The following is a 15,813-nucleotide window of genomic DNA, read 5'->3' as shown; positions in this document are numbered from 1 at the left end:
TATTTATTTATTTATCTACTAACATCTCTCTTTCACTCAAGAATTCGAACCCATTCCTCTCCCCTGTGTTTGGATTCTTATCTTTTTCTTTTGCTACTCTTCTCTTTTTATACTTACATAAGGAATCTCTATACTGTGACATAGAGGATTCCATATTTTCTTTTGTTCTCTTTTTTTTCATATGAGCAGGAACAAGGATAAGAACATTCTTGTTGAAGCTGATCCGGAACCTGAAAGAACTCTAAAGAGGAAGCTAAGGGAAGCTAAAGCACAACTCTCTGGAGAAAATCTGACTGAAAATTTCGAAAAAAAAGGAGACATGGTCGAAAATAATAACAATTCACGGAAGATGCTTGGTGACTTTACTGCACCAAATTCCAACTTACATGGAAGAAGCATCTCAATCCCTGCCGTTGGAGCAAACAATTTTGAGCTAAAGCCTCAATTAGTTTCTCTGATACAATAGAACTGCAAGTTTCATGGACTTCCATCTGAAGATCCTTTTCAGTTCTTAACTGAATTCTTGGAGATCTGTGATACTGTTAAGACCAATGGGGTTGACTCCAAGGTCTACAGGCTTATGCTTTTCCCGTTTGCTGTAAGAGACAGAGCAAGAATATGGTTGGACTCTCAACCTAAGGATAGCCTGAACTCTTGGGATAAGCTAGTCACGACTTTCTTAGCCAAGTTCTTTCCTCCTCAAAACCTTAGTAAGCTTAGAGTGGATGTTCAAACCTTCAGACAAAAAGAAGGTGAATCCCTCAATGAAGCTTGGGAGAGATACAAGTAACTGACTAAAAAGTGTCCTTCTGACATGCTTTCAGAATGGACCATCCTGGATATATTCTATGATGGTCTGTCTGAGTTATCAAAGATGTCACTGGACCATTCTGCAGGTGGATCTATTCACCTAAAGAAAACGCCTGCAGAAGCTCAGGAACTCATTGACATGGTTGCAAATAACCAGTTCATGTACACTTCTGAAAGAAATCCTGTGAGTAATGGGACGCCTGATGAGCAGATAATTTATACGCTTTTTGGCATTGTTTTTAGTATGTTTTTAGTAGAATCTAGTTACTTTTAGGGATATTTTCATTAGTTTTTATGCTAAATTCACATTTCTGGACTTTACTATGAGTTTGTGTGTTTTTCTGTGATTTCAGGTACTTTCTGGCTGAAATTGAGGGACTTGAGCAAAAATCAGATTCAGAGGTTGAAGAAGGACTGCTGATGTTGTTGGATTCTGACCTCCCTGTACTCAAAATGAAATTTCTGGAGCTACAAAACTCAAAATGGCGCGCTTTCAATTGCGTTGGAAAGTAGACATCCAGGGCTTTCCAGAAATATATAATAGTCCACACTTTGGCCGAGTTTAGATGACGCAAATGGGCGTTGAACGCCAGTTCTACGCTGCTGTCTGGAGTTAAACGCCAGAAACACGTCACAAACCAGAGTTGAACGCCAGAAACACGTTACAACCTGGCGTTCAACTCCAAAAAGAGCCTCTGCACGTGTAACATTCAAGCTCAGCCCAAGCACACACCAAGTGGGCCCCGGAAGTGGATTTATGCATCAATTACTTACTTCTGTAAACCCTAGTAGCTAGTTTATTATAAATAGAACTTTTTACTATTGTATTAGACATCTTTGGAAGATCCTGGATTGTATTTTTGATCCTGTGATCTCGTTTTGGGGGCTGGCCATTCGGCCATGCCTGGACCTTTCACTTATGTATTTTTAACGGTAGAGTTTCTACACTCCATAAATTAAGGTGTGGAGCTCTGCTGTTCCTCAAAGATTAATGCAAAGTACTACTGTTTTTCTATCCAACTCAACTTATTCCGCTTCTAAGATATTCATTCACACTTCAACATGAATGTGATGAACGTGACAATCATCATCATTCCCTATGAACGCGTGCCTGACAACCACTTCCGTTCTACCTTAGATTGAATGAGTATCTCTTGGATCTCTTAATCAGAATCTTCGTGGTATAAGCTAGATTGATGGCGGCATTCATGAGAGTCCGGAAAGTCTAAACCTTGTCTGTGGTATTCCGAGTAGGACTCTGGGATTGAATGACTGTGACGAACTTCAAACTCACGAGTGCTGGGCGTAGTGACAGACGCAAAAGGAGGGTGAATCCTATTCCAGCATGATCGAGAACCTCAGATGATTAGCCGTGCTGTGACAGAGCATTTGGACCATTTTCACAAGAGGATGGGACGCAGCCATTGACAAGGGTGATGCCTCCAGACGATTAGCCATGCAGTGACAGCGCATCGGACCATTTTCCAGAGAGGATAAAAAGTAGCCATTGACAAAGGTGATGTCCTTACATAAAGCCAGCCATGGAAAGGAGTAGGAGGGATTGGATGAAGACAGCAGGAAAGCAGAGATTCAGAGGGACGAAAGCATCTCTATGCGCTTATCTGAAATTCTCACCAATGATTTACATATGTATTTCTATCCTATTTTATTTATCTTTTAATTATCTAATTATCTAATCCAATCACATTTGAATCTGCCTGACTGAGATTTACAAGATGACCATAGCTTGCTTCATACCAAGAATCTCCATGGGATCGACCCTTACTCACGTAAGGTTTATTACTTGGACGACCCAGTGCACTTGCTGGTTAGTTGTATCAAAGTTGTGAATGAAAAACAATTTATTAAGACGTGCGCATAGAGTTTTTAGCACCGTTGCCTGAGATCACAATTTCGTGCACCAAGTTTTTGGCGCCGTTGCCGGGGATTGTTCGAGTTTGGACAACTGACGGTTCATCTTGTTGCTCAGATTAGGTAATTTTCTTTTTGTTTTATTTTCAAAAAATTTTCAAAAAAAATCTTTCAAAAAAATATTTTTCTTCAGAATTTTTAAGAATGAATTCTACTGTTTCATGAAGCATGTTGAAGCCTGGCTGGCTGTAAAGCCATGTCTAACTCTTCTGGGTAGGGAATGTCAGGCGTGTCATGTCTGAGTTACATACTAAAGCTTGGCTGGCTATTAAGCCATGCGTGACCCTTTGATTGGAGCTTTAGACTAAAGAGCATAAGATTCCTGGAATTCATATTAAAAATTTTGGAATCCTTATTTTTCTTTTTCAAAATGATTTTCGAAAAATTAAAAGAAAATACAAAAAAAAATTCATAAAATCATAAAAATAAAAAAAATAAATAAATATTTTGTGTTTCTTGTTTGAGTCTTGAGTCAAGTTGAAAGTTTGGTGTCAATTGCATACTCATCTTGCATTTTTCGAAAATTCATGCATTCATAGTGTTCTTCATGATCTTCAAGTTGTTCTTGGTAAGTCTTCTTGTTTGATCTTGATGTTTTCTTGTTTGGCATCTTTTCTTGTTTTTTATGTGCATTTTTGCATTCATAGTATCTGAACATGAAAGATTTCTAAGTTTGGTGTCTTGCATGTTTTCTTTGCATTAAAAATTTTTCAAAAAATATGTTCTTGATGTTCATCATGATCTTCATAGTGTTCTTGGTGTTCATCTTGACATTCATAGCATTCTTGCATGCATTCATTGTTTTGATCTAAAAATTTTCATGCATTGCATCATTTTCATGTTTTTCCCTCTCATCATTAAAAATTCAAAAATCAAAAAAATATCTTTCCCTTTTTCACTCATAAATTTCGAAAATTTGAGTTGACTTTTTCAAAATTTTTTAAAATCTAGTTGTTTTTATGAGTCAAATCAAATTTTCAATTCAAAAATCTTATCTTTTTCAAAATCTTTTTCAAAAATCAAATCTTTTTCATTTTTCTTATTTATTTTCAAAAATTTTAAAAATATTTTTCAAAAATCTTTTTCTTATCTTTATCTCCTAATTTTCGAAAATAACATCATCAATTAATGTTTTGATTCAAAAATTTCAAGTTTGTTACTTACTTGTTAAGAAAGATTCAAACTTTAAGTTCTAGAATCAAATTTTGTGAATTCTTGTGAATCAAGTCATTAATTGTGATTTTAAAAATCAAATCTTTTTCAAAACTAATTTCAATCATATCTTTTCAAAAATATCTCTTTATCTTATCTTTTTCAAAATTTGATTTTAAAATATCCTTTCTAACTTCTTATCTTCTTATCTTTTCAAAATTGATTTTCAAATTTGTTTCAACTAACTAACTAACTTTTTGTTTGTTTCTCATCTTTTTCAAAACTACCCAACTAACTCTCTCTCTAATTTTCGAAAATATCTTCCCTCTTTTTCAAAATTTCTTTTTAATTAACTAATTATTTTAATTTTTTATTTTAATTCTCGAAAATTACTAACCTTTTTCAAAAACAATTTTCGAAAATTACTAACACTTTTTCAAAAATTATTTTCGAAAATCCTCTTTCTCTCTCATCTCATTCTATTTAATTATTCATCTACTAACATCTCTTCCTCACTCACCTAAGGGAACCTCTATGCCTAGGCAAAAAGGATCTCTATTATTATTATTTTTCTGTCCCCTCTTTTTCATATGAGCAGGAGCAAGGACAAAAATATTCTTGTTGAAGCAGATCCAGAACCTGAAAAGACTCTGAAAAGGAAACTAAGAGAAGCTAAATTACAACTATCCAGCAAGCACCTGTCAGAAATTTTCGAACAGGAAGAGGAGATGGCAGCCGAAAATAATAATAATGCAAGGAGGATGCTTGGTGACTTTACTGCACCTAATTCCAATTTACATGGAAGAAGCATCTCCATCCCTACCATTGGAGCAAACAATTTTGAGCTGAAACCTCAGCTAGTTTCTCTGATGCAGCAAAACTGCAAGTTTCATGGACTTTCATCTGAAGATCCTTTTCAGTTCTTAACTGAATTCTTGCAGATATGTGATACTGTTAAGACTAATGGAGTAGATCCTGAAGTCTACAGGCTCATGCTTTTCCCTTTTTCTGTAAGAGACAGAGCTAGAGTATGGTTGGACTCTCAACCTAAGGATAGCCTGAACTCTTGGGATAAGCTGGTCAAGGCTTTCTTAGCCAAGTTCTTTCCTCCTCAAAAGCTGAGTAAGCTTAGAGTGGATGTTCAAACCTTCAGACAGAAAGAAGGTGAATCCCTCTATGAAGCTTGGGAGAGATACAAAGGACAGACCAAAAAGTGTCCTTCTGACATGCTTTCAGAATGGACCATCCTGGATATATTCTATGATGGTCTGTCTGAATTAGCTAAGATGTCATTGGATACTTCTGCAGGTGGATCGATTCACCTAAAGAAGACGCCTGCAGAAGCTCAAGAACTCATTGACATGGTTGCTAATAACCAGTTCATGTACACTTCTGAGAGGAATCCTGTGAGTAATGGGACACCTCAGAAGAAGGGAGTTCTTGAAATTGATACTCTGAATGCCATATTGGCTCAGAACAAAATATTGACTCAGCAAGTCAATATGATTTCTCAGAGTCTGAATGGAATGCAAGCTGCATCCAACAGTACTCAAGAGGCGCCTTCTGAAGAAGAAGCCTATGATCCTGAGAACCCTGCAATAGCAGAGGTAAATTACTTAGGTGAACCTTATGGAAACACCTATAACTCATCATGGAGAAATCACCCAAATCTCTCATGGAATGATCAACAAAGGCCTCAACAAGGCTTTAATAATGGTGGAAAAAATAGGTTTAACAGTAGTAAACCTTTTCCATCATCCACTCAGCAACAGACAGAGAACTCTGAACAAAATACTTCTAATTTGGCAAACTTAGTCTCTGATCTATCTAAGGCCACTGTGAGTATCATGAATGAAACAAGGTCCTCCATTAGAAATTTAGAAGCACAAGTGGGCCAGCTGAGTAAAAGGATCACTGAAATCTCTCCTAGTACTCTCCCAAGCAATACAGAAGAAAATCCAAAAGGAGAGTGCAAGGCCATTGAATTGATCACCATGGCCGAACCTGTAAGGGAAGGAGAGGACGTGAATCCCAAAAAGGAAGACCTCCTGGGACGTCTAGTGATCAATAAGGAGTTTTCCTCTGAAGAACCAAAGGAATCTGAGGCTCATCTAGAGACCATAAAGATTCCATTGAACCTCCTTACGCCCTTCATAAGCTCTGATGAGTATTCCTCTTCTGAAGAGAATGAGGATGTTACTGAAGAGCAAGTCACCAAGTACCTTGGTGCAATCATGAAGCTGAATGCCAAATTATTTGGTATTGAGACTTGGGAAGATGAACCTCCCTTGTTCACCAATGAACTAAGTGATCTGGATCAACTGACATTGCCTCAGAAGAAATAGGATCCTGGAAAGTTCGTAATACCTTGTACCATAGGCAACATGATCTTTGAAAAGACTCTGTGTGACCTTGGTTCAGGGATAAACCTCATGCCCCTCTCTGTAATAGAGAAACTGGGAATCTATGGGGTGCAAGCTGCTAAAATCTCATTAGAGATGGCAGACAATTCAAGAAAACAGGCTTATGGACAAGTAGAGGACGTGTTAGTAAAGGTTGAAGGCCTTTACATCCCTGCTGATTTCATAGTCCTAGATACTGGGAAGGATGAGGATGAATTCATCATCCTTGGAAGACCCTTCCTAGCCACAGCAAGAGCTGTGATTGATGTTGACAAAGGTGAATTAGTCCTTCAATTGAATGAGGACTCCCTTGTGTTTACAACTCAAGGTTATCCTTCTATAAATATGGAGAAGAGGCACAATAAGCCTCTCTCAAAACAGAGTCAACCAGAGCCCCTACAGTCAAACTCTAAGTTTGGTGTTGAACTCCCATATCCAAACTCTAAGTTTGGTGTTGGGGAGTCTCAACAATGCTTTGAACATCTGTGAGGCTCCATGAGAGCCCACTGTCAAGTTATTGACATTAAAGAAGCGCTTGTTGGGAGGTAACCCAATTTTTATTTATCTAATTTTTATTTTCATTGTTTTTCATGTTTTATTAGGTTCATGATCATGTGGAGTCACAAAATAAATATAAAAATTGAAAACGGAATCAAAAACAGCAGAAGAAAAATCACACCCTGGAGGAAGGCCTTACTGGCGTTTAAACGCCAGTAAGAAGCATCTGGTTGGCGTTCAACGCCAGAACAGAGCATGGTTCTGGCACTGAACGCCCAAAATGGGCAGCATCTGGGCGTTTGAACGCCAGAATTGCACCCTGGAGAAGAGCTGGCGCTGAACGCCCAGAACAAGCATGGTTCTGGCGTTCAACGCTAGAAATGGGCAACAAATGGGCGTTCAACGCCCAGAACAAGCACCAATCTGGCGCTGAACGCCCAGAGTTGTGTGCAAGGGCATTTTGCATGCCTAATTTGGTGCAAGGTTGTAAATCCTTGAACACCTCAGGATCTGTGGACCCCACAGGATCACCTCAGGATCTGTGGACCCCACAGGATCCCCACCTACCTCCACTCACTTCTTCTCACCCCTCTTTCACACAATCCCATACACACTCTTCACCAATCACCTCAATCTCTCTTTCCTATCACCACTTCACCACTCACATCCATCCACTCTTCCCCATAAACCTACCTCATAAACCCCACCTACCTTCAAAATTCAAAATTAATTTCCCACACAAACCCACCCTATATGGCCGAACCTTACCCCCCTCCCTTCCCTATATATAGCCCTCCATTCTTCCTCATTTTCACACAACACTCTCTTCCCTTCTTGGCCGACTACACCTCCCACCCCCTCCCTCTTCCCCATATTTTCTTCTTCTTCTTCTATTATTCTTTCTTCTCTTGCTCGAGGGCGACCAACATTCTAAGTTTGGTATGGTAAAAGCATAAGCTTTTTGTTTTTTTTTCCATTACCATTGATGGCACCCAAGACCGGAGAATCCTCTAGAAAAGGGAAAGGGAAGACAAAGGTTTCCACCTCTGAGTCATGGGAGATGGAAAGATTCATCTCCAAAGCTCATCAAGACCACTTCTATGATGTTGTGGTCAAGAAGAAGGTGATCCCTGAGGTCCCTTTCAAACTCAAGAGAAATGAGTATCCGGAGATCCGACATGAAATCCAAAGAAGAGGTTGGGAAGTTCTAACAAACCCCGTCCAACAATTCGGCATCCTAATGGTTCAAGAGTTCTATGCCAATGCATGGATCACTAAGAACCATGATCAAAGTAAGAACCCAAACCCAAAGAATTATATTACAATGGTTCGGGGGAAATACTTAGATTTTAGTCCGGAAAATGTGAGGTTGGCGTTTAACTTGCCTATGATGCAAGGAGATGCACGCCCCTACACTAGAAGGGTCAACTTTAATCAAAGGTTGGACCAAGTCCTTATGGACATATGTGTGGAAGGAGCTCAATGGAAGATTGACTCCAAAGGCAAGCCGGTTCAACTAAGAAGACTGGACCTCAAGCCTGTGGCTAGAGGATGGTTGGAGTTCATCCAACGCTCCATCATCCCCACTAGCAACCGATCTGAAGTTACTGTGGATCGGGCCATCATGATTCATAGCATCATGATTGGAGAGGAAGTAGAAGTTCATGAAGTCATCTCCCTTGAACTCTACAAAATAGCCGAAAAGCCCTCCCCTGGGGCAAGGCTAGCTTTTCCTCATCTTATTTGCCATCTATGTTACTCAGCTGGAGCTTTCATAGAAGGAGACATTCCCATTAAGGAAAAGAAGCCCATCACTAAGAAAAGGATGGAGCAAGCAAGGGAGCCCATTCATGGATCTCAAGAGACGCATGAAGCTCATCACCATGAGATCCCGGAGATGCCTCAAATGCATTTTCCTCCACAAAACTATTGGAGCAAATCAACACCTCCCTAGGAGAACTAAGTTCCAACATGGGACAACTAAGGGTGGAACATAAAGAGCACTCCATCATCCTTCATGAAATTAGAGAAGATCAAAAAGCAATGAGGGAGGAGCAACAAGGACAAGGAAGAGACATAGAAGAGCTCAAGGACATCATTGGTTCCTCAAGAAGGAAACGCCACCATCACTAAGGTGGACTCATTCCTTGTTCTTGCATTCTCTATTTTTCGTTTTCTATATGCTAAGTGCTTATCCATGTTTGTGTCTTATTACATGATCATTAGTAGTTAGTAACTATGTCTTAAAGTTATGAATGTCCTATGAATCCATCACCTTTCTTAAATGAAAAATGTTTTAATTCAAAAGAACAAGAAGTACATGAGTTTCGAATTTATCCTTGAACTTAGTTTAATTATATTGATGTGGTGACAATGCTTCTTGTTTTCTGAATGAATGCTTGAACAGTGCATATGTCCTTTGAAGTTGTTGTTTAAGAATGTTAAATATGTTGGCTCTTGAAAGAATGATGACAAGGAGACATGTTATTTGATAATCTGAAAAATCATAAAAATGATTCTTGAAGCAAGAAAAAGCAGCAAAGAACAAAGCTTGCAGAAAAAAAAATAGCGAAAAAAAAAAAGAGAGCAAAAGGAAGCAGAAAAAGCCAAAAGCTCTTAAAACCAAGAGGCAAGAGCAAAAAGCCAATAACCCTTAAAACTAAAAGGCAAGGGTAATAAAAAGGATCCCAAGGCTTTGAGCATCAGTGGATAAGAGGGCCTAAAGGAATAAAATCCTAGCCTAAGCGGCTAAACCAAGCTGTCCCTAACCATGTGCTTGTGGCGTGAAGGTGTCAAGTGAAAACTTGAGACTGAGCGGTTAAAGTCAAGGTCCAAAGCAAAAAAAAGAGTGTGCTTAAGAACCCTGGACACCTCTAATTGGGGACTTTAGCAAAGCTGAGTCACAATTTGAAAAGGTTCACCCAGTTATGTGTCTGTGGCATTTATGTATCCGGTGGTAATACTGGAAAACAAAGTGCTTAGGGCCACGGCCAAGACTCATAAAATAGATGTATTCAAGAATCATCATACTGAACTAGGAGAATCAATAACACTATCTGAACTCTGAGTTCCTATAGATACCAATCATTCTGAACTTCAATGGATAAAGTGAGATGCCAAAACTATTCAAGAGGCAAAAAGCTACAAGTCCCGCTCATTTAATTGGAGCTATGTTTCATTGATAGTTTGGAATTTATAGTATATTCTCTTCTTTTTATCCCATTTGATTTTCAGTTGCTTGGGGACAAGCAACAATTTAAGTTTGGTGTTGTGATGAGCGGATAATTTATACGCTTTTTGGCATTGTTTTTAGTATGTTTAGTAGAATCTAGTTACTTTTAGGGATGTTTTCATTAGTTTTTATGATAAATTCATATTTCTGGACTTTACTATGAGTTTGTGTGTTTTTCTGTGATTTCAGGTATTTTCTGGCTGAAATTGAGGGACTTGAGCAAAAATCAGATTCAGAGGTTGAAGAAGGACTGCTGATGCTGTTGGATTCTGACCTCCCTGAACTCAAAGTGGATTTTCTAGAGCTACAGAACTTAAAATGGCACGCTTTCAATTGCGTTGGAAAGTAGACATTCAGGGCTTTCCAGCAATATATAATAGTCCATACTTTGGCCGAGTTTAGATGACGTAAAAGGGCGTTGAACGTCAGTTCTACGCTGCTGTCTAGAGTTAAACGCCAGAAACACGTCACAAACCAGAGTTGAACGCCAGAAACACGTTACAACCTGGCGTTCAACTCCAGAAAGAGCCTCTGCACGTGTAACATTCAAGCTCAGCCCAAGCACACACCAAGTGGGCCCCATAAGTGAATTTATGCATCAAGTACTTACTTCTGTAAACCCTAGTAGCTAGTTTATTATAAATAGGACTTCTTACTATTGTATTAGACATCTTTGAACATCTTTGGAACATCTTTTGATCATTTTGAGATCTCTAGACCTCCATGGGAGGCTGGCCACTCGGCCATGCTTACCCTATTATCACTTATGTATTTTCAAACGGTAGAGTTTCTGCACTCCATAGATTAAGGTGTGGAGCTCTGCTGTTCCTCAAAGATTAATGCAAAGTACTACTATTTTCTATTCAATTCATCTTATTCCGCTTCTAAGACATTCATTCACACTTCAACATGAATGTGATGAACGTGACAATCATCATCATTCCCTATGAACGCGTGCCTGACAACCACTTCCGTTCTACCTTCGATTGAATGAGTATCTCTTGGATATCTAATATAGGGGACCGAGTCCGAGTTATTAGTGTCTTCGTGGTATAAGCTAGATTGATGGCGGCATTCATGAGAGTCCGGAAAGTCTAAACCTTGTCTGTGGTATTCCGAGTAGGACTCTGGGATTGAATGACTGTGACGAACTTCAAACTCGCGATTGCTGGGCGTAGTGACAGACGCAAAAGGAGGGTGAATCCTATTCCAGCATGATCGAGAACCTCAGATGATTAGCCGTGCTGTGACAGAGCATTTGGACCATTTTCACAAGAGAATGGGATGCAGCCATTGACAAGGGTGATGCCTCCAGACGATTAGCCATGCAGTGACAGCGCATCGGACCATTTTCCAGAGAGGATAAAAAGTAGCCATTGACAAAGGTGATGTCCTTACATAAAGCCAGCCATGGAAAGGAGTAGGAGGGATTGGATGAAGACAGCAGGAAAGCAGAGATTCAGAGGGACGAAAGCATCTCTATGCGCTTATCTGAAATTCTCACCAATGATTTACATAAGTATTTCTATCCTATTTTATTTATCTTTTAATTATCTAATTATCTAGTCCAATCACATTTGAATCCGCCTGACTGAGATTTACAAGATGACCATAGCTTGCTTCATACCAACAATCTCCGTGGGATCGACTCTTACTCACGTAAGGTTTATTACTTGGACGACCCATTGCACTTGCTGGTTAGTTGTATCGAAGTTGTGAATGAAAAACAATTTATTAAGACGTGCGCACAGAGTTTTTAGCGCCGTTGCCTGAGATCACAATTTCGTGCACCATAGCGCTCCAATGCTTGCACCCTATGTCGCATTTCTTGAATGGCATGGTGATAGTCATCTCCAAGGCCAGCGAAATGACGGGTTTCTGGGTGACAATTTTCCGGGTTAATGGGTTCTCGATTTTCATAGTCAGGAGGGACTTCTTTTTGACTTGGTGTGACATTAGTCTCGTGTCCATCTTCCTGTTGTTGGCTTTTTAATGGGGTTTGGGGTTTCTAAATTGACTGTAGAGTGAATCTGCCATTCATCCATGATTCTTGCCAAAGTGGGATCCCTACAGACGGCGCCAAATGTTCATGGTCGAAGTGAATTTACGAACTAAAGGGGTAGAGATTGGAGATCCCAACTTCGTCAGCACAGAACCAGGTCGGGTGGGCAACTTGCAAGACACTCTGATGTTAAAGTCAGTAATGTATTAGGTGGGGGAAGCCTTTCTTTTGTGTTCTTACCTATTGGTTGCTTTACCCTTTTAACTTTGCAGTGCTTATTGTTACGTATTATTGCTGAGATTCGATGATTATAGACTTTGATGGCATAGCCGTTATCTCTTGATGTCGGTTATGAGTTAATTGCTTCATCGGTTATGCTCTCTCTTGTCCAGAACACTCTTATAATTAAGTCCATAACTCCTTAATTACCCTATGCTTATTTCAATAAGTTTTCCTTTATTTTATTTTCGACTACAACAGAAGCGGAGGATGGCGGCAGTAAATTGGCAGCCGTTCACATAACTGCTGCAAATTGGCAAGTTAGTTGCGGTTGTGGTAGCAATCTAATGAACACTGGAAATCAATTTCATAAGAGCTTCATTAATATAGAGTGTTCTCCTCTCCTTTTTCTCGCGAAGTCAATTATGTAAGGGCGCAAATCACTTCTCTGGAATCCTTACTGCCGTGGTACTCCCCTCCGTCAATTTCAATAGTCTCGTCATCCCCATTGTTGTATCCATCACTGAGCCGCTTCCCCTTCCTCCATCATTACGCACACCACTTCATTAGGTTTGCTAATCCCTCTTTCAATTTAGTTGAGTTTTCTTCTTGGTTTCACTTTTCAATTTAGCTTATATTGATGTTTTTCTTCTTGATTGGGTATATATAGTCAAGAATCAGATTTGGGATTTGTTTTTACCTCGTGCGAACAGAAAAGGAGCAGAGGCAAGAAACACACCTCCACACTAGAATCATTGCTGACGTTCCCCTCTACCCGTCAGTACCGGCTGCATTGTGCTTCCCCTTGCCAGTGGGTCCATCGCCGATTTGCTCCCTTCTTCCTCTGGTTCTATTATTAGTTATGCTTAGCTTCTTGGTTCAGATTATTGGTATGTAAAAAATTCCTCCTTCAATTTTGTTGTATTTTCTTTTTGGTTTCAGAATTCAAATTGGTTCCCACTAATCTTTTTCTTGGTTCGGTTTCGATTTTAGTTAATGTGTTTGGTTTGTTTGGTTTGTCTAAAAAATCCCCCTTTCAATTTGGGAAAAAAAATTTTCATTTCAGATTTCAATTTGGTTCACATCATGCTTTTTCTTCTTGATTTAGTTTCAATTTTTTGGGGTTTGTTTTCGTTCTTGCCAAGAACACAGGACAAAAAGGAGTGAAGCGAAGGAAAGGCCTACAAGACGCACCGATACCGCTGTGAAGAGTTGTCGCCGCAACGCGCTGCACCTCCATTCTGGGTCTTTCCTATCTGGTATGTGTATATTATTTGTTGTTGCCGTCTTTACCTATTTCAATTTGGGGTAGAATCAGCTTTCTCCAATTTGGATTCATACTAAAGATGTTATGCATTGTTGATTAATTTATGAAAATAGTATTACTATATGTTAATAATAATTTAGATTTACATGTATGCATCTTAATATGTTTTGGATTGGTGTTTTGTATTTTTTCGGGAGGAATTTAGTGGATGTTGAGGGGTAGGGAATGATATGTGTAGTGAGTTGTGAATGTATCTATTGCCTATGTATGAATTTATACTCTTTTGGTAATTGAAATTTTGTTCTTTTATACAATCTAGTATTCTATTTTTACTGTTTTAGTTGTGTGCTGGATATGGGGCTTATGTGTGGTTAATAAATAATAACTGGTCTTGCAAATATTTATGCTTCCTGCCATATGCTAAATACCTTAGTTGGTTTATGAAAGGTTTTACAGAAAGTTTCTTTTCCACATAATTTAACATGTTGTAGAGTGCTATTTTAGTTCTTGTGCTGTATTTAGATTATTGCAATGGATTTTCTATGCCTTTTTTTGGAAATATTTAAATCTTCATTTTAATATGCTAAATCACTGATAACAAATTTCTATTATCCAAGTTTTAATCATATTATGTAAGTAAAATACAATGATATTAGAGTTAAAGAAGCCGAAGTATTCGACCACCTCCATTTTTGCTAAAGAGTGATCAAGTTTAACATACCCTGGATGGTAATATAAATCATTGTGTAAATTTACCACATGAAATGTGGATATAACTCTGAGAATTTGGAGCTACTAGAACCTTTGATATTTATGAATAGGCCCAAACCTCAAAGTTCTTGCAAATTTATGATATAAGTATTTGGACTAGAATACCTCATGTTTAAGAATACAACATGCATGCATCTTGCGGAATGTTTAACTCTTAGCAAAGCATTTGGTTTTTCTTACGATCTTTACTAGATAGTGTTTGTTTTATTTTAATCAAGTCATCTGTGTAAGTAGACTTCTTTATTGAATATGGTGAAGGGAGCAAATACAGAATAGAAGAAGTAATTGGTAAAAGAAGTTATGGTGTTATTTGTTCTGCATATGATTCTCACACAGGAGAAAAGGTTGCAATTAAAAAAACCAAGGATGAGCCAATTCTATATATTACTTTTCAATGGAACATTTGAGTTCACTTCTTTTCTTATTTAGTTGCCACGTATATAAATTGAACACCATTTAATTTCATTTTCTTCTCGTAATACAAATTAAGGATCTTCGAACACCTTTTCTTATTTTGGATCTCTATATACATCTTGCACAGGAAGGAAGTCATATAGGACTAATAGAATAAGAGTGTATAAATTAGAAAATAACTGGTGTTTATACTTCGTTAGTGTTCTGTAAGATTTATAAATAGATTTAACTAGAATTCTATTTTGGGGTGTTTTTTTTAATTCTTTATGTTGTAACATGTTGGATTGGTGTATAAAGATGTGTTGAGTATGCTCTATGCCTAGTGTGATTATGTATGCTTATTTACGTTTGCAGGTTAAAATATCAGATTGAACAGCGTGATGAATCCACGAGAATATTGTCTGAAAATGATTCTCTTGCCCAATAGCAGCAGAGAAGATGAAGAGGCAGGCAATAGAGAATGTGCTAACTTATCTGATTCAACGGCAAAGTGAGGAGCTGCCACCAGACATCGCTGCACGGATAAATTCTTTGGATAGACATGACGAAAAATAGAAATTAGGAGTCGTCTGACCTTTTATTTAAAGTATATGTTTAGTTGACTATGCAGCTTTGTTATCTAGTAAAATACTTTATTGATACTAATATAAATATGTTAGCTTCTTTCGCAGTTAAATATTCATGGATTTTCGGCCTTAATTTAGATTTCTAGAGAAAACTAATAAGATTTATAAAATTAAAAAATATTCCTAAAAAAATTATCCCTATGATAATTAAAGGAAAAAAAATTAAAATATTATATTTTAAAAAAATACCAATAATAAATAGCAGTGGTTTCTGACTGCTGGAATTAGTTTTGAATAATTAAGTGGGTCAAACGTGGTGGCGATTCAAAACCGCCACAAATATATTTCAAAAAAATCGCAGCGTCAAATAGTAGCAGTTAAAGAGCACCGCAAATATACGCAGAAAATCACACTTGATCACATAGCGGCAGTTTGAAACCGCCGCTATTCCAACCGACGCAAAATTCATGAACTGCGGCGGTTATGCCAGCAGTTGCTGGAAACCGCCACAAAAAATAACCCCCGCTGGCGTTCGGTTTCGCGGCGGT

At 38.3% G+C, this 15,813-nt stretch overlaps 1 long non-coding RNA gene and 2 other non-coding genes across 3 annotated transcripts; 1 reads left to right on the top strand and 2 right to left on the bottom strand.

Moving 5' to 3' along the window:
- Positions 1–712: 712 nt before the first annotated feature.
- Positions 713–820, bottom strand: LOC112768263 (small nucleolar RNA R71). Its single transcript, XR_003185699.1, has one exon. It is a non-coding gene; the product is annotated as a small nucleolar RNA R71 (small nucleolar RNA).
- Positions 821–5,018: 4,198 nt separating this feature from the next.
- LOC112767970 (small nucleolar RNA R71) lies at positions 5,019–5,126 on the bottom strand. Its single transcript, XR_003185410.1, has one exon. It is a non-coding gene; the product is annotated as a small nucleolar RNA R71 (small nucleolar RNA).
- A 7,229-nt stretch (positions 5,127–12,355) lies between these two features.
- Positions 12,356–15,375, top strand: LOC112766901 (uncharacterized). The gene is made up of 4 exons (XR_003184608.3): positions 12,356–12,817; positions 12,918–13,137; positions 13,393–13,506; positions 15,054–15,375. It is a non-coding gene; the product is annotated as an uncharacterized lncRNA (long non-coding RNA).
- Positions 15,376–15,813: the final 438 nt, after the last annotated feature.

Source organism: Arachis hypogaea, chromosome 17, assembly GCF_003086295.3.
Source record: "Arachis hypogaea cultivar Tifrunner chromosome 17, arahy.Tifrunner.gnm2.J5K5, whole genome shotgun sequence".
Taxonomy (NCBI): Eukaryota; Viridiplantae; Streptophyta; class Magnoliopsida; order Fabales; family Fabaceae; genus Arachis; species Arachis hypogaea.
The sequence above is the reverse complement of the archived record's forward strand: the minus strand, read 5'-3'. Positions and strand labels throughout refer to the sequence as shown.